This window comes from Anolis carolinensis, chromosome 1 (genome assembly GCF_035594765.1).
Source record: "Anolis carolinensis isolate JA03-04 chromosome 1, rAnoCar3.1.pri, whole genome shotgun sequence".
Lineage (NCBI taxonomy): Eukaryota > Metazoa > Chordata > Lepidosauria > Squamata > Dactyloidae > Anolis > Anolis carolinensis.
In genome coordinates, this window is record NC_085841.1 from 196,940,734 (window position 1) to 196,966,274 (window position 25,541).

The 25,541-nt window shown below is 40.1% G+C and overlaps 2 long non-coding RNA genes across 4 annotated transcripts in view; both read right to left on the bottom strand.

Annotated features, from left to right (window-relative positions):
* The window catches only part of LOC103280023 (uncharacterized), a 1,071,411-nt gene that overhangs the window by 421,889 nt on the left and 623,981 nt on the right, over positions 1–25,541 (bottom strand). The gene's annotated exons all lie outside the window — the stretch shown is intronic.
* Positions 22,765–25,362, bottom strand: LOC134295607 (uncharacterized). Its single transcript, XR_010002237.1, has 2 exons — positions 25,077–25,362; positions 22,765–23,472 (listed from the first exon to the last, which is right to left on the bottom strand). It is a non-coding gene; the product is annotated as an uncharacterized LOC134295607 (long non-coding RNA).

Consider the following 25,541-nt stretch of genomic DNA (forward strand, 5'->3'; position numbering starts at 1 on the left):
GTTAAATAACTGAATATAGTAGTGTATACCCACGTAGTATTTATTAGTTTTACTCTGAAACAATATGTATACCTTTCCAAATTCACCATTAGCAACTTTCATTTTTCTCTTCATCTATTCTTTTTTTTATTTTGCTGTTGAAAGTTTGAATCTCTTCTTAGTAATGCTTTCTAAAGGACAGCCTGAAAAAAGAAGAAGAAAAGAATAAAGGCTCATACAATTTTTATACATGTTACCAAAGATTAGGCTTTATGTCTTTCTCTTTAGACTTAAGTGCTAAGCTTTTACTGACGGTGCCACATTCCCACCATGACTAAGTGCTAATGTCTTATTGATGACTATTAAGGAGCAAATGAAACTGAACTACATTTAAAATTCAAGATGATATGAGGAGTGTTATTGGAAACTCATAAAACAAATATGGCATGTAACCAATTGGCTGTCAGAGGGTTGGATTTAGGGGTTGTTTCCCACCTCCTATTCTAGTAAATGCTCATTTGTAAACAACATATCAGTTAACAAAGTTAACATGTTTTCATTATGTCTGGAAATGAGAGATTCTGCAAGTTTTAAAGTACTGTATTAAAATTACATTAAATTAGATGTAATCCTTACTTTGACAGTTGGTTCTCCTTTGTAGAGATGAGAATGCTTTGTCATTTCCCCCCATTATTGGCTTTTTAAAATAATTTTTTTTCTTCTCCCCTCTTCTTTTGAGTATAGAAAACCAAACGGAATTTGAATATTTTTTTTAAAACTTTGGAGATGATTCCAGCTGTTCATAAACACAGATATTCCACAAAGGAAATATTTTGGAATCTCAGCTACCAACAGAATAATTGAAAATTTATATGGCACCCCTCTGATTAAGTCCCTGTTCCTGGCTATATTATAATGAGTGTATATTATAGTTTATATCAGAATATACAGAAACAAAAATGAGCTTTTCTCAAAAGGATGCCTTTTACATTGTGGCTTTACATGCTCAGGATCCACCCAAGACATTTTGTATGGTTTACAATCCAGACAGTTCTCTCCCTTTACTAGAACATAATAACAAATATACCTTCAAAACATCTTTAATGCAGGGGGTTGTACTGGATGGCCCGTGAAGTCTCTTCCAACTCTATGATTCTATGATTCAATGATTAATGTGCCCATTATCACATTTGTATGAACAAGGTTTGGATAATGTCTCCATTCTCTTCTATATATACATCTTGGAGTGGAGAATGCTTGCCTCTTCAGATGCTTTGGGCTTTAACTACTCCAGGTTCATCTACAACGTAGAATTAATGCATCTCTACAACCATTGCAGGTTCAAGAGAAGTGTCCAGTCATTAGTCTGTCAACCCTAATTACAATATCTCACACAGTTGTAAATCCCTACCACGTATTTTCCCATTATCCTTGAGGTCATGATAAGGATCAAGGATAATGCATATTTGTAAAATATGTTGTAAATAGAACTCTCAGGACCCTTCCACACAGTCATATAACCCAGAATATCAAGGCAGACAATCCCACAATATCTGCTTTGAACTGGATTGAAACTGGCATATATTCCCAGTTCAAAGCAGATAATGTGGGATTTTATTCAGCTGTGTGGAAGGGGCCTCAGTGGAGAACTCAGCATAGATAGAAACACAGAATTTTAATAGATTAAATGAGTGCCATAAACAATAGAGTAACTTTGGCCCAATTAACACTGCATATAATCAATTCAATGAAGATAATCTGGATATTATCTGGCAGTGTAGATGGGGCCTAAATTGGCATAATGGGTATCATCTTTGTCTTTAGATCAAAGGTAGGAAATAGGTAATACTGCTACATTATCACTCCCTGCATGTAAAGAGTGATAGTCTGAAGAGGGGAATATCTTCTGCATACCCAGTTTCTCCATTATATTAGAAACCACCGTTTTTCAAATTTTCGGATTACAAGATCCTTTTCAGATTCTTGTTCTAAATAAGCCAAAATCAAAAGCCTACAAAACAGTGATATCTTTATTCATCAGCTATAATGTATAAAATTAGGAGTTCCGGTGGCGAAGTGCGTTAAAGCACTGAGCTGCTGAACTTGCAGACTGAAAGGTCCCAGGTTCAAATCCCTGGAACGGCTTGAGCATCCGCTGTTAGCTCCAGCTCCTGCCAACCTAGCAGTTCGAAAACATGCAAATGCGAGTAGATCAATAGGTACCGCCCCATCGGGAAGGTAACGGCACTCCATGCAGTCATGCCAGCCACATGACCTTGGAGGTGTCTATGAACAACGCCAGCTCTTTGGCTTAGAAATGGAGATGAGCACCAACCCCCAGAGTCGGACACGACTGGACTTAACGTCAGGGGAAACCTTTACCTTTTTTATAATGTATAAAATAGATCACGTAAGCTTTTGAAATTACTTCGGCTTCTTCATCAGGCAAGAATGTTGAAAATCATCCAGGGGAGGAAAAGTGACAGTGTTAGAATCACATACCAACATTTTATCTCAAATATTACTTGTGTTATTGTTCTAGAGGCATTTCAATGCAGGCAGAGGCTGCTCACATTCTTGGCTATGAGAAGACCGGGGATAAAGGACAGTAAAAGACAGGCAATCAAATGTAAATTCTATTAGCAACAGAGAAATAGTTTCCCTTTGACATCCCTGTTCAGTGGGAAGCTAACTGCTTCTTTGTTACAACCCCATCAGACTTGCTGCATCGTAGTGAATCTGGCACTGCCTGGTGAAGGGAATGGGGAACCCGTTGCCCCATGCCCCGCATCACCTGGCTTTCCCCTTACTTCATCCCATGGGAGAAGCATTTGCCACCCAGCTTCCCTCCATTTATTCAAGTGTAGCACAGGAAGCCTCCTGTGTTGCTGTGCTACAGCAGCATATGCTGGATTGTCTACAGTTTTATGACGGAGCCCCACTGGCAGTATTTCAACATTGTGGGATGGGAGCTGGCTGGTCCGTCATAAAACTATAGAAGATCTGGTGCATGCCATTGAAAGTAACCCCATCTGATGAGGTTGTTAAGCAGAGGACGTTGAATTTCTCAAGAAGTCTTCTACACCTAGAAAACATTTAGGTACTGTATAGGTAAAACTTGCCAACTGCAGTCCAATGATGGGCCAATAATGTTATCACTCCTTTGTGGATGTGAGATTTTGTTGTATTTTGAAGCAGAGATAATTTAGGCTCCTTCTATACTGCCATATAATCCAAATTATGAAAGCCGATAATTTACATTATCATCTTTGAACTGGATTATACTGTGGAGCAGAACAAACAACTCCGCATATATATGCTTGCCCACAATGTCCTGCCTCACGTACGGAGGAGGAGTTGTTTAAAGCTACGGACAATGCGGTTGCTGTTGCCTGCTTTTGGTCCAAAACTATTTAGTTGCTTGTGATTTCCTTCTTTTTCCTCATTTTAAAATGTATTTGTTATGCAATGCTTTTGACACAAAATAAATAAAAACTGCCATATAATCCAGTTCAAAGCAGATAATTTAGATTTTATACAGCAATGTAGATAGGGCCATAGCTACCCCCTGAAGATGCTCTAAAACAGGAGGAGAAAAAATGGAGCAGGCAGGACTTTCCTGTTCCTTCTCCTAATGCCTTCCAGACAGCCTTCTCCTGAATAGCTGGATAGGATTTCTCTCTTACTCTTGTGCTCCTGGCAGTTTCTGTTCTGCAAGTGATAATGGAGTAAAAATTAGATCTGTTTTGGTTTGCTTAATGCAATCTTCCCAAAACTGACACTCTTCAAATGAGTTGGGCTTCATCTCTAGCCTTTTTGTATAATCACTACATTTCAAGAAGTATCTGTCAGTGAAAAATGCACAGTTATGTTTATGTATTTTTTCCTCTTTTGGGTATCTGTACCAAAGACAAACAGTGGTCACTGTGACTTATTTTCTGCTGAATGTATACCCTGTTTCCCCGAAAATAAGACATCCCCAAAAAATAAGACCTAGCAGAGGTTTTGCTGAATTGCTAAATATAAGGCCTCCCCCGAAAGTAAGACCTAGCAAAGTTTTTGTTTGGAAGCATGCCCAGCACCCGCCAAACAAAACACCAAAGCATGCAGGATTGGTAAATGTACATACGAGTTGTACATGGAAATAATGGTAATAATAAGAAATTCTTGACAGGAGTCACAGTTTATCTGGTTTGGTTATGTTGGTTTGTGATGAAAACTACTGTACAGTATATAATAAATGTTCTTTTTTTGTGTTCAACAATAAATGTGAATTCTTCTTCATGGAAAAATAAGACATCCCCTGAAAATAAGACCTAGCACATCTTTGGGAGCAAAAAATAATATAAGACACTGTCTTATTTTTGGGGAAAGACAGTACTTTGATAGACATGTCCCAAAATTATTGTCACTATACCATGTGGGAACTGAGACACGTGAACTCATTAAATCGCTCCAGCAATCTCGCACAATTAGGAGAGACAATTAAAAGGAGGGTACTTTTGAGCTTTTGACCTCTGTCTCCTTAGTAAAAACAGGAGGCCTCTTGCATCCTCTATCACCATCCAGTTACTGCCAAAAGCCGCATTCAGTTGAAGTCTCTAGTGATAGCAGCTGTCTTTAGCTTTGTGTCAGATCAATTTCTCAGAGCCAGGAACGTTGCCTCCCCTCCACACACACAAAACAAACAGAAACACAAGTTGTTTTGTTTCCCATAATCTTCTCCCTGTCTCAATTAATTTCTCAAATGGGAGGAAGAAGAGCCTAATTAATGGCAGTGCCAGACTGGAACAGAACAAATGCTCTTGAAGAAAAGCAATTGTGTCACACATTTATGAAGACAATTGTGAACGGTGCTGCCAGCAATAAAGAGACAATATCGAAAGATGCTGCCAGCTATGAGATACAAGGGCCATTAGAAAAACCGTCTCGAGTCTGTGTTGATTATCTCCATTGGGAGTAGCCTTATCCAATGCAGGGAAAGGGATTTCAGAAACACCAGATGTTTCTTTGGGTTTGCAGTCAGCTCTTTTGAGGCCAGGGGTTGCACTGTCAGTCTCTAGTTGAGGCACAACATGGGTTCCAGCTTAGTTCAGAAGGAGGCTTGAGAGCAGGCTTTGATAGGCTTTATTCATCATGTTGACGTTTCAACCAGAGCAGTCCAAATTTATAGGTCAAGGTGCCTTATAAAATAAACATGCATCAGTAAGAATTGAATGCTTTCATTGTTCTAACACCTTGGATCCAGATTTAGGCTGAAGGATATTCCATACCAAGCATGGAATTCTTTATTTATTATTATTATTATTATTATTATTATTATTATTATTATTATTATTATTATTGTATGACACAGCAAACAAGATAGATATGCTGGATTTTGTATCACAAAATCACAAGTTGAACACTTCCCAAGTGTCTAGGACTATGTGATGTATTTTTGGATGATGAGCGCAGATCCCACTAGGGTGGCCTTTTGCAGTTGGCAGATTGTGATTTTGTCAATGTCTATTGTTTCCAAATGACGGCTGAGATCTTTTGGCACGGCACCCAGTGAGCCGATCACCACAGGGACCACCTGCACTGGTTTCTGCCAGAGTCTTTGCAGTTCAATCTTGAGGTCCTGATAGCGGCTGAGTTTTTCCTGTTGTTTTTCGTCAATGCAACTGTCACCTGGGATGGCAACATCAATGATCCAAACCTTTTTCTTTTCCACAACTGTGATGTCTGGTGTGTTCTGTTCCAGAACTTTGTCAGTCTGGATTCGGAAGTCCCACAGTATCTTTGCGTGCTCATTCTCCAATACTTTTGCAGGTTTGTGATCTTTACTGTTCTTTACTGTTGGGAGGTGGCTGAGAATCACTGCTCTAATATATATATATATTGTATGTCTATCCTACAACTCATGGGGGATAAATTACTGAAATTACAGTGGAAACAGGAAACCAAGGATAATACAGACTCCTAATGAAATGAACAAGTTCTGTCAGAAATGACTATAGAGTTGCCTTGGAGGACCTAGAAAGTTCCTAGAGAAGTACAATTTTAAGGAATTTTGGAGGTTCCTCAATGTGGCTGTGTTGTAACCTCTGGCAGACACATACCACAAATTTGCTTGGAGGACCCAGAAAACCTCCTAGAGAGACACCCCCTCCGGGCCCTTCTCAGTCCTCTCCACATTAATCTCTGGATTTTATAATCTAAGACAATACAAAAGTAGTTTGGAAGCCTACATCTAACATAAATGTATTTTGTTCATATGGGACCGCTTTTTCTTGCACTGTGGGACCATAGGGGAAGATTTAAGGTGGTATTTTCCTGATTCAAATCCTATTCCTCCTTTATGAATGAAGACAATCAGTACTATAAATACAATGCTTAATGCTACTTCTTCCTTTTAAAATTACTTATAATTTTGGCCATTTCCCAGTAGCTTGGCCTTTAAACTAATGATCCACAATTGAGTAAAAGTAGCATACCAAATGATAAAAACAATTGCCAAATGCTTTATTTTATCATGTTGGAACCTGAAGTTTTTCCTTGGCACGAAACAGAAATTTGTACACTGTGAACAAATGGAAGAATCTTATATGTAGACTGCTGCATGCAATTTTTACAATAAGTCAGTATTATTTCTACGTTGCAGATGACCAAATGCTAGCCAGATGCCCAAGATCATTACAGTGAACTGTTATTCTGTGTTTGTTCTTAAAAGAGGACCTTATGCAAATGTTCATATATGTTATTTTACTCAATGTTTTGACTTATTAGTTGCTCTTGGGTTACATTTACACTGTAGAATTAATCCACCACTTTAAATGCTATGGGATTCTGATTTTAGAGTTTTTTTTAATACTGGTAGTAAAATTTTGTTCATTGTCATTGTTTCCTCCTTTCTGTTGAAATTGTTCACATGCTTGTGGATTTCAACAGTTTCCAACAGATCTCACAACCTCTGAGGATGCCTGCCACAGATGTGGGCAAAACATCAGGAAAGAAAGCTTCTGGAACATGGCCATACAGCCCAAAAGACTCACAGCAATCCAGTGATTCCGGATATGAAAGCCTTCGCAATACATTAAACATGGATATTTCTTTGAAACACATTGAAACACAATAGTCATTAAATTCTGACTGTAGGGGATACTGTAGAAAGCAAGGAGATAGAAGAACAAATTTGATTTAATGTTTGAATTACATAATGTACATACAGTACAATATTCCTGGGAATGATTGCATTATTCCCAGAGCACATACTTTGTGTGTGTATGTTCTTATTGTTAAATCAACTACAATTATTAATAGTGTATAAAGAACACAATGAGAGCTTTGACAATACAACATGTTTATTGAAAACAATAATAAGTTGGGGCAAAAGCATTTTAAATTATGTCAATACATGCACTCCTGGGTGAAATTCTATTGAGATTACTCCTTCTGATGGAAAAGAGGGGGATAAAAAAACAAACATTTGAGGCATGGTCTTATTCCTAAAATGTCTGAAATGGCATCCTTGTTAATATTTGTTGTTGTTGTTGTTGTTGTTGTTGTTGCTGTTGTTGTTGTTATTATTTGCAAGAAGAAAACAGTAAAATTGAAGCAGTCTTCTACTGATTCACTAAAGAAGTCTTCCTGTTCAATAGGTCTTAATTCAATTGATTAGATACATACCATCTACTCATTATCACCCCTTTCCCAATTTGATGCCCTTTTAGACGCATTGGCCCTGCTGTTGACAAGGGATGATAGGATTTGTGGTCCAAAACTGTGAGACACTGATATGCTTGCAATACTCCAGTGCATAGGCATGTAGTAGAAGAAAAAAGAATGGGTTTTTCCATTGACCTACATGTTTTTTTCTTCCGCCTGATCATACATTTTTGATGGATTTGAAAACTCTTTCTGTTTAAAATACAGCTTTAAACAGGAGTATTTGAGAGGGACAAAGAAACAGGTCTCACATTTCTTCTACCCTGCTATTTTTGTCCTTTTCCTTGAGTTTGCAGGAAAAAAACTGTTAACATCAGATAATACAATAAGGAGGACAAGCAAAATTGTACATGTCTTTGAGTCTTTTAGCTTCTGTTATCCAATCCCGGAACTACAATACAGACGCCACCTGCCGAGACATGGAGACCATGGGTGACCTTTCACCCTGAAATCCAATTTTATATTACCTGCAGTCTTAAACCACCAAGTTGCATGAAACACATAGACAGACAACAAGGAAAATTTCATCATCCCTCCAGGCAGGAGACATAATCCCTTCACAATAGTCCTGCATACTTAACAATGGGGGTGCCCCGGTGGCGAAGTGTGTTAAAGCACTGAGCTGCTGAACTTGCAGACCGAAAGGTCCCAGGTTCAAATCCCAGGAGCGGAGTGAGCTCCCTCTGTTGCTCCAGCTTCTGCCAACCTAGCAGTTCGAAAACATGCCAATGTGAGTAGATCAATAGGTACTGCTCCTGCGGGAAGGTAACGGCGCTCCATGCAGTCATGCCGGCCACATGACCTTGGAGGTGTCTCCGGACAACGCTGGCTCTTCGGCTTAGAAATGGAGATGAGCACCAACCCCCAGAGTCAGACATGACTGGACTTAACGTCAGGGGGAAACCTTTACCTTTAACTTAACAACGGATTAACTGCAATCAATCACTCTGACCAGGAGGTCATGAGTTCGAGGCCCGCTCGGAGCTATGTTGGTTGTCTTTGTCCTATGTTAAAAAGGCCTTGAATGTTTGCCTATATGTGTAATGTGAGTCCCCTTCGGGGTGAGAAGGGCGGAATATAAATGCTGTAAATAAATAAATAAATAAATCTGGACTGAAAGGTCATGGATGTTAACCAACAACAGACCAGACCCTCTTCCTGGGAATCAATTCCGACCATGTCAACACCCTTGGCACCCATTGTTTACAGCCTGCCAAGACATATTGTCTTACTCCAGATATGAAGCCATTAGCACACACTGATTAAGAGCTTCATTACACAGACTCCCAAATCCGTGGGGCAGAGGGGGATGTGTCATGCAGTGTGGTGAATCTGAGAGACAGTGTGTGTGTGTGTGGGGGGGGACCATTGTCCCATGTCCCACATCTCCCACTGTACTCCTTACCTCATCCCATGGGTTGGGGGTAGTATCACCACCCAGCTTCCCACCATTCTTCTCTATGGAACATTCTAGCATGCTGTCAGGACACTTCCTCTATAGAGCTCCACTGGGATTTGCCTTATGTCATGTGATGGTGTCCTGGCAGCATACTAGAATGCTTAATTATCTCTATGTGATAAGGTGGTAAGACCCTACCCACATTCCTTTCCCCATGCATCCACCAAAGGCAGACCAAGAAACTGTCATACAACTTCAAACTGAGCAATGACAGTTTATTAAAATTTCCACCAGACATGGAAGCCGATCAGCAACAGCGTCAGATCCCATTTAATTATTGTCCGGATCCTAGCTAGCTCTGGATTGGACCACTCAGTGCCTAGAGTGATAAAAGTCTTTTGTTTTGTCAAACCCCTATAAAAGTGGCCCTTCTACAATACCATATAATCCAGATTATAAAGCAGATAATTGGGATTTTATCTGGCTGTGTAGAAAGGGCCAAAGTTTCCATTGCCTCATTTCAGTTTTTGAGAGTGCAGACTCTGCTGGTATCCACTTTGAATGAAATGAATAAAGCCTCTGATTCTTTGACTTCAACCTGTCTGTGTCTCATTCAATCATTGGGGCTAATCTGTTTTGGGCAAGATGATTGAGAAGGCAATTGCCATCCAACTTCAGGCAGACTTGGATGACACACACTTCCTTGATGCATTTCAAACTGGCTTCAGAGCAGGATACCGAGTTGAGAATGCTATGGTCACCTTAGTGGATGATCTCCGTCTCAACACCAACAGGGGGGTTGTGTTCCTGTTGGTGCTTCTAGATCTCTCAGTGTCTTTTGATACCAACAATTATGGTATCTTTCTGGAACACGGGGGGTGGCGGGGGTATCACAGGTCCTGTGCTGCAGTGGTTCTGGTCGTACCTCTCAGGCAAGTTCCTGATTGTGGTGCTTGGGGATAGCTGCTCCTCAAAAAAGGAGCTGCTATGTGATATCCCACAAGGTGCCATTCTATCCCCAATGCTTTTTAATATTTACATGAAACCGCTGGGAGAGATCATCCGTAGTTTTGGGACAGGGTGTTATCAGTATGCTGATGACACCTGAAGATATTTCTCTATGCCTTCAAAAGCAGCTACAGCTTAGGATAGCATGTCTCCTCTGAATGAATGCCTGGAGGAGACAATGGGCTGGATGAGGAAAAGGAAATTGAATCTGAGTCCAATCAAAACAGAGGTACTTGCCATCAAGGGTCCTTATCTGGGGATGGAGGTGTGCCACCCAGTTCTGGATGGGGTTACATGCCCTCTGAAAGACTGTGTTCACATCTTGGGTGTGCTCCTGCATCTGTCCCTCCAAATGTCAGCCCAGGTAGATGTGATGGCCAGGAGTCCTTACTATCAGCTTTGGCTGATCCTCCAGCTGCACCCTTCTTAGATTTGGAGGACCTAAAGATAATAGTGCATGCACTGGTAACCTCAAGATTAGATTCTGCAATGCACTCTACTTTGGGCTACCCTTGTAGCAAGTTCAGAAACTCCAGCTTGTTCAAAATACGGTAGCCAGACTGGTTACAGAAACATCTAGAAGTGAACGTATGTTTGTTTATGTTTTAGTAATGCTGTAACCTGCCTCGAGCTGTGAGGAGAGGCAGGCAAGAAATAAAACAATTGTATGACACAGCAAACAAGATAGATATGCTGGATTTCATATCACAAAATCACAAGTTGAACACTTCCCAAGTGTCTAGGACTGTGTGATGTATTTTCGGATGATGCACGCAGATCCCAGTAGGGTGGTCTTTTGCAGTTGGCAGATTGTAATTTTGTCAATGTCGATTATTTCCAAATGCCGGCTGAGATCTTTTGGCATGGCACCCAATGTGCCGATCACCACCGGGACCACCTGTCCTGTTTTCTGCCAGAGTTTTTGAAGTTCAATCTTGAGGTCCTGATAGTGGCTGAGTTTTTCCTGTTGTTTTTGTCAATGCGATTGTCACCTGGTATGGCAACATCAATGATATTATTATTATTATTATTATTATTATTATTATTATTATTATTATTATTATTATCATTATTAAGCACTCTGGGTTCATGTAGAAGATGAAATTACTCAACACTTTGGTGAGTTATCATAGAGTAGACTAAACACCTTGTAAAACTACAACTCCCAGGACTCCATGGCATTGAGCCATGGAAGTTCAAGTGGTATCAAACTGCATTCATTCTACAGTTCAGATGCACCCTTAGAAGAGGAGCCCCTGGTGGCGCAATGTGTTAAACCCTTGTGCTAGCAGGACTGCTAACTGAAAGGTCAGGGGTTCAAATCCAGAGAGCAGGATGAGCTCCTGTCTGTCAGCTCCAGCTTCCTATGTGGGGACATGAGAGATGCCTCCCACAGGATGGTAAAGCATCCGGGCATCCCCTGGGCAATGTCCTTGTAGATAGCCAACTCTCTCACACCAGAATTGACTTGCAGTTTCTCAAGTTGCTCCTGACACACACACACACACACACACACAAACTCTTAGAAGGTCTTACTTCTCAGGCTGGATCTTCACTGCTATATAATCCAGATTATCAAAGAAGATAATCCAAATTATCTGATTTTAAATGGATTACAGTAGAGTCTCACTTATCCAAGCTAAACGGGCAGGCAGAAGCTTGGATAAGCAAATATCTTGGATAATAAGGAGGGATTAAGGAAAAGCCTATTACACATCAAATTAGGTTATGATTTTACAAATTAAGCACCAAAACATCATGTTACACAACAAATTTGACAGAAAAAGTAGTTCAATATGCAGTAATGCTACGTAGTAATTACCTTATTTACTAATTTAGCACCAAAATATCACGATATATTGAAAACATTGACTACAAAAATGGCTTGGATCATCCAGAAGCTTGGATAAGCGAGGCTTGGATAAGTGAGACTCTACTGTATATGAGTCTACAGTTCAAAACAGCCAAGCTGGATTTTATATAACAGTGTAGATTTTATATAACAGTGTAGATAGTCAATATGCAGATAAGTGAGTTGAAGTTTGTGTGTGCGCTGTTATGTAGATATATCTGACAAGGCATCTTGCAAGAAATACAAGCTGTCACATTTTTTAAAGTAGGCTAGTTGAGCCAGATTAAGAAGGAGAACCAAATTAAAATCAGAAATCACTGAGCAGTTCCTTTCTTCTACAGTGGCGTTAGTGATGAAAATAGCTTCTACTGGGGTATATTCTTAGATTTCTGGAAAAAAAAAACCCGTATGTAACCAAACATATTCTAAGGCCTAGAATATTAAGTTACATCTATATTTCCCAAGGAATCCACTGCTTAATGTACAAATCTCTCCAGACTCTCAGTTCTTTCCTTAGTCCACTGTCACAGGAACACAATCCACTCGAGCCTTTATTAAGTATGAGTAATTAAACTGAAGTCAACGAAGTACATTCAGTACTCACAGAGATGTTCTGTTCTTCTTGGCTAATTTATTAATCATGGAGTACAACCAAAACAGATGTTTGTCTAGATAATGGCATCAAATCCCACCCCCTCCCACAAATAACTCTTGGGTGAATTTTGTTATTTACTCAGAACTAATAATGAGAAAGTCAACCATTACACTATAATTAGTTCCTACAAAAAAGCAATTTTATTAATATTAAGCAGGTGGTTTGAGACTTTCTTTAAAATAGCTTTTGTCCATTGGATAACATCATAAATGGGTTAATATAGCAAATGTGTATTTCTTCTTGTGTCAATATATTTCTGAAAACCAAGAAAGGTTTAGATCTCTAAAAGCCAAACAAAAGCAAAAACCTGCCAAACAAAAAGTGACATTCGGGGCTGACTCATGCATCTGTTTTGTTTTTGAAGAAATGTGCAAATGTTGGAGGGTTTATGTGTTTACGCAAATCTGGATTTCATAAGAAAATCTAATCTGAACAATAGCTGAAATATATATCTTACCTGTACACAGATTTGAGATCTCGGTTACTCCCAAATGAACCTGACATAAATGGGATCTATGTACAATTGAGAAATGGATACTTGAACTTCACAAATTAAATTTCACATAGGTTTTCAAATCAATGCAAATTTGTAATGAATTGGGATTAAATCTAGAACATAATAATAATAATAATAATAATAATAATAATAATAATAATAATAATAATAATATCAACAACAACAACATGCCCTGGCAGAATATGTAAAGCAAAGTGAAGAACCTGCTTTGATAGAAGTCAAAAATCAGAAACTCCTCAAAGCACAGCAGACAAAAAATCAGTACAAGAAAACCGCACTACAAACTAGAGCTGACAGCTGGCACAACAAAACATTGCATGGAAAGTTCCTTGACAAAATTGAAGGAAAAGCTGATAAAGAGAAGACCTGGCTCTGGCTCACAAATGAGATACTGAAGAAGGAGTCAGAAGGCCTGATCCTTGCAGCCCAGGAGCAAGCCATTAGAAAAAATGCAATTAAGGCCAAGATTGAAAAATCAGCTGATGACCCAAAATGCAGACTGTGCAAGGAAACCGACGAAACCATTGATCATATCTTCAGCTGCTGTAAGAAAATCACACAGACAGACTACAAACAGAGGCACAACTATGTGGCCCAAATGATCCATTGGAACTTATGCCTCAAGTACCACCTGCAAAACCTGCAAAAGTATTGGAAAATGAGCACACAAAGATACTGTGGGACTTCTGAATCCAGACTGACAAAGTTCTGGAACACAACACACCAGACATCACAGCTGTGGAAAAGAAAAAGGTTTGGATCATTGATGTTGCCATCCCAGGTGACAGTCGCATTGACGAAAAACAACAGGAAAAACTCAGGACCTCAAGATTGAACTTCAAAGACTCTGGCAGAAACCAGTGCAGGTGGTCCCGGTGGTGATCTCAGCCGGCATTTGAAAATAAATGGCATTGACAAAATTACGATCTGTCAACTGCAAAAGGCTACCCTACTGGGATCTGCACGCATCATCCGAAAATACATCACACAGTCCTAGACACTTGGGAAGTGTTCAACTTGTGATTTTGTGATATGAAATCCAGCATATCTATCTTGTTTGCTGTGTCATAATAAAATAATAATAATAATAATAATAATAATAATAATAATAACTTTATTTTTATATCCCGCCACCATCTCCCCGAATAGACTCAGAGTAGCTTACAAACAGAACACCTGCCATTTTATTTTCATATAATCTTCCATAATACTATGGAAGTCTGCTACTGAGCACAATTCAAGAGCTGGCTTTAGCCTATAAAACCCTAAAAGGTTCTGGCCCACCTTACCTGTCCAAACACATCTCCCTGTCCAAACACCTCCCATCATGGAGGTTAAAATATTATGGTCCCACGTATGGTTTACGATTTTGGGTCATGTGATTTTAATGTTTATATTAGGTTTTTAAACTTTATGTTGTAATGTCTAAATGTTGTTTATGTCTTATGTTTTAATGGTCTTAATGATTTTAACATATAATTATGTGTTTATTACTTAGATATTATGAGATGGTTTTTACATGTATGTTTGTCATTGAATTTTGCCATTATTATATTATACACTGCTTTGAGTTCCCCACAGGGGTGAGAAAAGTGGTATATAAATTCAGTAAATAAATAAATAGAAAAATTAACAATGTGTTGTCGAAGGCTTTCATGGCCAGGATCACAGCGTTGTTGTATGTTTTCCGTAAGTATTCTCTCCTGACGTTTCGCCCTCATCTATGACAGGCATGCTCACAATTCATTCCAATGGGAACATGACTTCAGTAGATGACTCTTGCTTTCAGAAACCCCAGATGGATTTCAGTGGACATATTCCTTTAAACGACCAAATGATATCATAGCTCCAAAAAAGAGGTCAGATTGTTCAGGAGATTAAAGGAGCTTTAGTTTGATTCTGATTGTATGCCTATTTGGCATGGCAAACAAGCCTTTGTATATCAGATCTAGAGATCAAACTCAGTTCAACTTCTGGGAAATGAAGATTTCCTCAGAAATGATTAACAACAAATGCTCCTAAAAGAAGTGGTAAGAAGAGCAATGAGCCCAGCTTTAATCATTGACTGTGCCCGACCAAAACTGCTGAAATGTCAAAACCTAAGATGAATTATCACTAGCATGTCTGATCAATGTCAAAACAAGAAACAACTCCTTACTTATTTACTTGCTTAAATAAATACATACACTTCAAAGAAATTTTATTCAGAGGAGAGGAGATTGCCCAACTTTCTTTACTACAGTGTGGAAAATATCTTGTCCACACTATGACCTATTAAAGTCCTATCCCAGGTTTACTCTTGTATCAGCAAAAAGTAGAAATCTAATGTTATCTCCATTCAGTGATCACAGACCCCACCCAATCAGCAAAGTGCAGTGAAATCTCTTTCTCAACCTGTTGGTGACCAGATGTTTTGGCCTTTAACTCCCAGAAATCCTAACAGCTGGTAAACTAAATGGTATTTCTGAGAGTTGTAGGCCAAAACACCTGGGGACCCACAGGTTGAGAACCACTGTTCTAGGATGTAAGTCAGCTCATGAAGCAGGAATGTGAAGACCAGCATTTGAAGGAGTTGTTCCTTCAAGCATTGCTGAGCCCTTTATGTAAAATGAAACAGTTAACTTTGGGCCCATCCAGACAGCCCCTTTAATGCGGGACTTCCCGGTACAAAAAGGGGGCTGTCCAGACAATGTTTCTGAAAACCACGAATTAATTCACCACAAAACAGGAAAACCCTGGTTTGTGATGAATGAATTTGACAGTGGGTTTATTCTACACCTTCCAGGAAGGTGCGGGATAAACCCACTATTCCCCCTGTCTGGTATGCAGACAAGGACAACACCCCATCCCCAAAAGCTCCCCAAACAATTGTGAAAAGTAAATTAATTTATCGGACCTCCATGAGAGTGGTCTGAAAGCTCTCCTGGTGTGTAGCAATGGCTATGCTGATGTGTAGCAATGGAGGGGGGGGGGGGTAGAAGCGACCCCCCCCCCCCGCTCTCTCCTGGCGCGTCATTGCTATGCACCAGGAGAGCTGTTGGGCCACTCAAATGGAGGCCCAGTAAGTGAATTTACTTTTCAAAGTGATTTTGGGGCTTTTGGGGAGGTGGTTAGAAGTTCCGGGTGTTCTCTCGGAAAGTTCCAGGAGAACATCTGGACACCCAACCCCCAAAAGCATAAGTTTTCTGGGGTGTGTGTGGATGGGGACCTGGGAACATTTGCATTTTTTAAACACAAATGTTCCCAGGATAACTGTATGTGTGGAACTGCTCTGTGCTACCTTCTTTTCAGGGTAAAATAGGTGCTGTGAGAAGGGTTTGATGACTTTAAAGGATGGGAAAGATTTTGAGGGAGGGGCAACCGAAAGCAAGAGACTCATCAAGTTCATTTCAATTGGCAGCTCTTCTCTCTTTTTAGGGCTACCATAGTGGCATCTGGGTTGGATGGAGAACCTTTCATCAGCTGTAGTGCATTGCAGTTGGGAGGGAGAGCCTATCATCAGCTGCTGGACCTGGTCTGATGGAATTCTTCAGCACTGTGTATTTTATGGAACTTACAACCTCATCAGATGGGCTAAATCTTCCCTTTTGCCATGGAGCCAACTGGCTCCCATCCCACAAAGTACATCTACTTCTTTATTGAATACGGATGTTATCAAACTGACTAATTCTAATTCTCACAGATGTAAGTCCAGTTACAAAAAAGTAAGCTTCCAACAGAATTTGGCCAACATTCTCTCTCTTTATTATATTTGTTAGCCTTCTATTTTCTGTTTGAATTGGATTCTCTGAGCAATTGTAATTGTAATCACCAGGCTCTGCTCCCAAGACATTCTAAGACACTAGACTTGAGGTTCAGATCTTGAAATCCCAAACCCAGCTTACCTAGCAGTCCTCACAGACAATTGCCTTGCTTGCTGGAATCTAACAACTCATCTAAATCACTGCTCAAAAGAATGTACCCTTGTCCTATTTTAAATGTACAGGTGCAATAATAAGAGGAAAGTCTTGTTCTAAATGTTTCTATGTGCTGTTATCAATTAAGATCTTGCAAAGCACAATGAGAAATGCAGCATTCTCAGAAATAGGTCTTGTATGCTTCTCACTATAGCAGAAATATTCCTCTGCAACGGGATGCATGATTCAGCCAGCAAATATGAACCAGCTCTTTTATCCACTTGGCTTCTGTATCATTTCCATTTATAATCCAATGAGGGGAGGATGACCATAGGACTGCAATGTCAATGTCACATTTACAATTTCCGGAAGGAAGGAAGGAAGGAAGGAAGGAAGGAAGGAAGGAAGGAAGGAAGGAAGGAAGGAAGGAAGGAAGGAAGGCAATCCAGGCCACATCTCTATTTTCAGTTAGAACTGAAAGATTCAAATGTGAACAGACTTGCTATATCAAAGGATAAAGGACATAGTCTTGAACATTTTTAAAGAAAGGGTTACTGAAAAAAGAATCTTGGGACAATAACTCAACTCAATCCCAGTTTTCTTTTGCATGAATTGTTGTTTAGACACCTCAGGTAAAAACGAGACAGGTCCCACATTTTTGACTTTTCTGGAAAGTTCCTAAGAGTGGGGAAGATTTGGAGTTTTCATGGTATTTGAATATGTCATCACAAGACAGGATGTGACGTCACTGGGTGTTTTTACATGACAGGGGATTGGACTGGATGGCCCTTGTGATCTCTTCGAGCTCTAGGATTCTACAATTCTATGACCATAATAGCAAATAATGCCTTTCTGTTCATGAAAACTACATCATTTGCAAATAAGTGTCCCCGGATCAGGGCAATAGTTGGGGTACAAACCAGATGAAAACTGCATCAATTCCCCTTGCAATTGCATGTGATGGTTTTTGTGATAATATATTAGTAGGATTATATTGGATTGGAATTGCATCACACAGAGGGAATTATTATTATTATTATTGTATGACACAGCAAACAAGATAGGTATGCTGGATTTTGTATCACAAAATCACAAGTCAAACACTTCCCAAGTGTTTAGGACTGTCTAATGTATTTTCGGATGATGTGTGGAGATCCCAGTAGGGTGGCCTTCTACAGTTGACAGATAGTAATTTTGTCAATGTTTATTACAGTAGAATCTCACTTATCCAACATAAACAGACCGGCAGAACGTTGGATAAGCGAATATGTTGGATAATAAGGAGAGCTTAAGGAGAAGCCTATTAAAGATCAAATTAGGTTATGATTTTACAAATTAAGCACCAAAACATAATGTTATACAACAAATTTGACAGAAAAAGTAGTTCAATACGCAGTAATGCTATGCTGTAATTACTGTATTTACAAATTTAGCACTAAAATATCACGATGTATTGAAAACATTGACTACAAAAATGTGTTGGATAATCCAGAACGTTGGATAAGCAAATGTTGGATAAGTGAGACTCTACTGTATTTCCAAATGCTGGCTGAGATCTTTTGACACGGCACCCAATGTGCCCATCACCACCGGGACCACCTGCACTGGTTTCTGCCAGTGTCTTTGCAGTTCAATCTTGAGGTCCTGATAGCGGCTGAGTTTTTCCTGTTGTTTTTCGTCAATGCGACTGTCACCTGGGATGGCGACATCAATGATCCAAACCTTTTTCTTTTCCACAACTGTGATGTCTGGTGTGTTGTGTTCCAGAACTTTGTCAGTCTGTATTCGGAAGTCCCACAGTATCTTTGCGTGTTCATTTTCCATTACCTTTGCAGGTTTGTGGTCCCACCAGTTCTTTACTGCTGGGAGGTGTAATATCATTATTATTTTATTGTATGACACAGCAAACAAGATAGACATGCTGGATTTCGTATCACAAAATCACAAGTCGAACACTTCCCAAGTGTTTAGGACTGTGTGATGTATTTTCGGATGATGCGCGCAGATCCCAATAGGGTGGCCTTTTGTAGTTGGCAGATCGTAATTTTGTCAATGCCTATTGTTTCCAAATGCCGGCTGAGATCTTTTGGCACGGCATCCAATGTGCCCATCACCACCGGGACCACCTGCACTGGTTTCTGCCAGTGTCTTTGCAGTTCAATCTTGAGGTCCTGATAGCGGCTGAGTTTTTCCTGTTGTTTTTCGTCAATGCGACTGTCACCTGGGATGGCGACATCAATGATCCAAACCTTTTTCTTTTCCACAACTGTGATGTCTGGTGTGTTGTGTTCCAGAACTTTGTCAGTCTGTATTCGGAAGTCCCACAGTATCTTTGTGTGTTCATTTTCCATTACCTTTGCAGGTTTGTGGTCTCACCAGTTCTTTACTGCAGGGAGGTGTAATATCATTATCATCATCATCATTATTATTATTGTTGTTGTTATTATTATTATTATTATTATTATTATTATTATTATTACACCACTGTATCTCTCTTGCAGGAGATTCAAATTCAGTCTTCCATTCTCTTCTTTCTATAATTCAGTTGACAGAAGAAAAAGGGGATGGCAGTTGGGGAAGGGATTAGTCCGGATCTTTCCAGGTTCTGGGCCTGTGGGGATTGCCTCCTGAGAATGCTTCCGCACTTCCAGGGGTTAATCTCCACAGCAATCCTGATTTTTCAGGCTCCTGGACCATGAAGGAGCCCTATACTCCCCTATATCCATTCCCTTCCAGCTCATTCCCCCCCCCCCCCAAAAAAAAACTTATAGGAGGGGCCTGTTGGCAGAATAGACCCTTCTATACCATACTTCTAATGTGCAAAAATGGCATGTCAGGAGGTGAGGGGAGGAATTTCACTTCCCTACCTAACTCTTGATATCATTTTCACAGATCAGGAGTACTATGAAGGGCTTACATGGCTGGCAGGCCCCTTCGGTAAGCTTTTTTTGGGGTGCGGGGAATAAGGGGTTGGAGGTGGCCTGGATGCCATCCCGGATCAATCTTTGGTTCACCCTAGAAGGCATCTAGCCACTCCTTAAGGGAAAGCCCAGGGATTGGATTGGGGTGGGGACAGAAACCTACTTCCCCCTGAGTTTCTGCCATGTCTGGAAGGACTCTTTTTTTGCCCCACTTTTCAAGACATTTTTCCCCCTCTTTCCATATTGTCTATCTGGCAATGTGCTTCCAATAAGAATTTTTCAGGACCCTTACTGTACATACCTACTGTGTTCTAAGATGTGTGCATTCAGTGAAAAATATACACTCTTATGTTAATTAATCTTTAACCTGAAAACAGAAGAAATTGTTCAGAGTTATCAAGAACTGCTTTCCCCTTCTTATAGGCGAGATCTGAAGTGTACAAAACAAAAAAGGTGTAGCTAAGGACATCAAGACATTTCAATGAATGAGTCAAGGCCCCTGTGTACTTTTGAGTCTACAGCAGCTCATTTTTCATAATATGTTGTTGCTGCTCTGATTCTATCAAAATTAACCGCATATTTGGAATTACAAAATTCTGGTTAATATTGCAGTGCCCCACCCAGTGATAAAGGCCATGATAAAGAGTGACATAACTTGGGCAGGTCATGGGACATTACATGCTGATGTATCAGCACATTAAACAACACAGCAGATGTAGCAGTAATATGTAACTTATAAAAAAGAGTGACCCTTCCTTAATCTTTAATCAAAACCCCAAAAAGTGATCCTATGATGAAATCCAGATCAGCGATTATTTGAAATCACATCTTTCTCTCTATTTTAATGATAGAATGTTACAAAAGTTACATAATCAAATAAAAATATATCTAGTTTATTGGAGAACAATAAAACAAATCATGGCAGTTATTATTTTAGTGTATTAAAATCAGCAGTAATTAATACATTTTATATGTTTTTTATGTTAAAATATATTATCTGAGAAATGATTATGGAACACTAATAGCAGTGGCTAGAACAGGAGCCCTTGGTGGTGCAGCGGGTTAAACCACTGAGCTGCTGAACTTGCTGACCAAAAAGTTAGCAATTCGAATCCGGGGAGTGAAGTGAGCTCCCTCTGTTAGCCCCAGCTTCTGCCAACCTAGCAGTTTGAAAACATGCAAATGTAAGTAGATCAATAGGTACCACTCCGATGGGAAGGTCATGATGCTCCATGCAGTCATGCTGGCCACATGACCTTGGAAGTGTCTACAAACAAAGCTGGCTCTACAGCTTAGAAATGGAAATGAGCACCAACCCCCAGAGTTGGACACAACTAGACTTAATATCAGGGGAAAACCTTTACATTTACTTTTAAGAGTCAGCTCTGTTGCTCACTGTTGTGTGTTAAGAACCCCTTTTTACCACCAGCAATATATTCGCTATGGGCTGCCTCAGCTGTCTTGCAGATGGAATTCTCATGTCTTTCCTCTTCTCTTGGCAAAAGGGCCTCATGAACATTGGCTTGATGCAAGGGATTTATAAATAAAATTTGCTTTGGTCTATTTATAATTTCACTGAAGAGGTGGCGATCCCAAGGAATCTAGTAAGTGGTTTCAGTAAGCAACTGTGTGCAGGCCACACAGAATGGATTAATTTCACTTCCTCTTGCCGACAAGTTTCAATATCCTCACAAGAGTTCATACCAGTTCAGATTAATTTATCTGATTATGAAGGGGGGTTTATTATGGTTTTGCTTGAAAGGTGCTGCCTGAAAATAAATCAGGTTGCTCTGCCCTTGAATTGTAGAGGAGCTAAGCCTGAGGCAAAATATTTTGGAAAAAAAAAGCTTGCGTTCAGGAATAGCAGGACTGTGGAATTGGATTTAGAGACATCTGTTGTTTTGATGGTGTGCTCTGGATTTTTGGCATGTGCATGAGTCTGAAAGCAGCACAGGCAATGGGAGGTCGATGTGGAAGTGGTCAAGATGCTGTGCTCTCTATCTACTTCTGCCATGTTGCTTTGTTGGTTTACTACAATCTACCCTGCCTCTCCCCATTCAATAAAACTGTGGAGAGACCACATACGCAAACATGAGCATCTGGCCATCACATATTAATGTGGTACATGCTACTGGTATGTAATTCAAGCATAAATAGTCAGTTGAGGATAAGAAAATGCTGAGCTCCACAAGCTATTTTCATAGGCAACACACCATTTTAGTTTACTGATGACTGGTGACATAAGAGAGCCCCTGATTATTAAAGGAGGCTTTCTCCAATTTTTCTTTAAGGATTTACTAGACACAAATTTTGCATTCAGAAAAAAATGCAGTTGGAAAACTGATTGACTTTGATTGTGCTTTTTCTTCATGACAGGGGGTTGGACCAGATGGCCCAAGTGGTCTCTTTCAACTCTATTATTCTGTGAGTCTATGATGTTCAAAAATGAGGAATTAGATATATACATTGGATGTGAGTCAGAAATTGACATTTTTAACAATGTATCCAGAAAAGGCCTGGGCTGTGGCGCAGGCTGGAGAACAAGCCAGCTGAAACCAGCTGCAATTAATCACTCTGACCAGGAGGTCATGAGTTCAAGGTCCGCTCGGAGCCTATGTTTGTCTTGTCTTTGTTCTATGTTAAAAGGCATTGAATGTTTGCCTATATGTGTAATGTGATCCGCCCTGAGTCCCCTTCGGGGTGAGAAGGGCGGAATATAAATGCTGTAAATAAATAAAAAGTAAATCAGGTGTGAGAGGTAACTTCTCATGTTCTCTGGGAATGTCAAGGATGCTAAGTCAATGACTCGGCAGCTTAGGCAGTCAGATACAAAAAGAGTTTCTTTAATCTTTAAAGCAGCAGGGAATACCGAGACCAGTCCGAGTTCAATACACAGCCGGCTCACAAATGCATCCAAAAGCAGTCCAAGGTCATATATGAAAGGTATTCCAAACACAGTAGCAGGCAAAACACATTATCCAAGTATTCTGTCTGAGGTCAAAACACAACTCATCAAAACTCCACGTAGCATAATGCAGATCCCAGAATGCAAATCACTGGCTGACAGCATCCAAATATGATTGCTTCCAGCAATGTTCTGTTCTCAGCATCCTTCCTTTATGCTCATCTCTACCCACTCAATGGCTGGTCTTCCTTCTGTTGAGCCAATCTCCTTGACCAGCGCAGCTGGATCATGTCTACTCCCATCTGCAGCCAGGCGGAGCACGTCAACTCCAGCCTTTCCTCCTGAAGATCTTCATTCTGCTCTAAGTTAGTTGCCTCCTTAGAGACCTGCCCCTTTATGGCAGTATCGTTTTCAAGCAGGTTCAACTGTTCCTCCTCCATAGGCTCTTCTTTAGCTACTGGGAGGTAAACCCGTTCCTCCTCCTTCTCCTCCTGACCGACGGTCCTGACAGGGAAGCAGCCCAGCACTCTGCCAGGACACTTCCTCAACTGAAGTAACCTTCCATTGTATGATGGCATTCAACGGGTTGCATCAAGAAAGTATGCTTTCCTGGGATGTTTCCTGAAGACCCTGTGATGAAGTGGTAAGGCAGATTCACAAAGAAGTTTGGACTATATAATATATAAGCACTACAAAGAATGTGTGCCAATGTGGTGTAGTGGCTTGAGCATGGGATTATAACTCTGGAGACCAGGGTTGAATCCCCATTTGACCATGAAAACTACTAGATTAGTGGTTCTCAACCTGTGGGTCCCCAGGTGTTTTGGCCTACAACTCTCAGAAATCCCAGCCAGTTTACCAGCTGTTAGGATTTCTGAGAGTTGAAAGCCAAAACATATAGGGACCCACAGGTTGAGAACCACTGTACTGGATGCATTCAAGAAATTCAGTGCTTCTCAATCTCGCAGAGAAGCCAATGACAAACACCTTCTACAAAAAAAATTTCCAAGAAAGTCCAGTGATAGACTCACCTTAGGATCACCATAAGTCTGAAACAACATGAAGGTACACAACCACAGCAACTAATTGTCACAAATACAAAGTATAAGAAGGGAACAAAGCAAGTTTTTTTTTTAATTTAGCTCATAAAATACAAATCTTTGTTTATAGCAAATTTCTAATGATTTCCTATTCGGTCAACAGCCTCATCTGACCTGGAGCTGGTTTTGTTCCAAAAGAGTCCATTTCTCAGCAAAACCAGCATTTCATACACTGAAAACATTTAAAGCATTTAAGCAACATTCATAGTCTTGTCAAACATCTTTTTGATATAAAGTCAGTCCATGGGTGTTTTCACTATGTTACATACTGCCTTGAGCCATAGGAGGTGGCCAATGATGATGATGATCACTGATTATTATAACTGCAATCTCACCCTGAATTTCCCATATCATCAAACTGGAATAAACGAAAGAGAGTTGTGAACAATATTACCCATGGGGCTGTTGCCAATGGTTTCACCTACCTGCATTTAACAAAATAAGTTCTTTTAAGGAATTTTCCAGGTTCTCCAGATGATTTTATGGTATGTTTCCATTAGAAATTACCATAGTTTCTCCCTTCTCCCTAGAGAAGACACCTCTTTACGAATGATCTAGATCAGGGGTCCCCAAACTAAGGCCCGGGGGCCGGATGCAGCCCATCAAAGCCATTAATCCGGCCCCCATTGCACAAGGGCAGAAGGGGGTTGAGCTAAATGACCCAAGGGGACTCTTCTTTTCTTACAACCCTTATTATTATTATTATTATTATTATTATTATTATTATTATTGAGGCTGGGAGGCCATCTGTTAGGGGTGCTTTGCTTGTGCTTTTGGTGCACAGAGGCAGAAGGGGGTTGGACTCAATGGCCCAAGGGTATTATTATTATATTATTATTATTATTATTATTATTATTATTATTATTATTATTATTATTATTAACATTGAGTCTGGGAGGCCATCCGTCAGGGGTGCTTTGCTTGTTCTTTCGGTGCACAGAGGCAGAAGGGGATTGTGTTACGGGTTTGTTGAAAAACAAACTGCGTGCAGTCCTGTCCAGACTTAACCAGCCTTTTGTTGCATCCACAATGAGCAAAAGAAAACAAGCCAGGAAAATGGAAAAAAAATCAAAAATTTACTCTTAAGTAGCAGAGTCAAAAAATCACAATAAAACTTCTTGCAACAAAACTCACATAAAGTCCCTTGCATTAAATTCATGCATCTTCATAGTAGGCTCTCAGCAAGCATTCAGTAAGTCCCCAAAAGACATTACAAATATTTCCCAGATATACCCCATTCAGGGAGTGGCTCAAGCCTGTTAGCCCTGATTGTTCCAATTACTCAACCATGAGTTGTAATTGACCAGGTGTTTTTCTCTTAACACACACATATACAAGTAGTGATCCCACAGAAACTTAGTCACATACATGCATATACAGTAATAGATTGGACTCAATGGCCCAAGGGTTTATTATTAATAATTGAGGCTGGGAGGCCATCCGTCAGGGGTGCTTTGCTTGTTCTTTCGGTGCACAGAGGCAGAAGGGGATTGGACTCAATGGTCCAAGGGTCTATTATTAATAATTGAGGCTGGGAGGCCATCTGTCAGGGGTGCTTTGCTTGTGCTTTTGGTGCACAGAGGCAGAAGGGGATTGGAC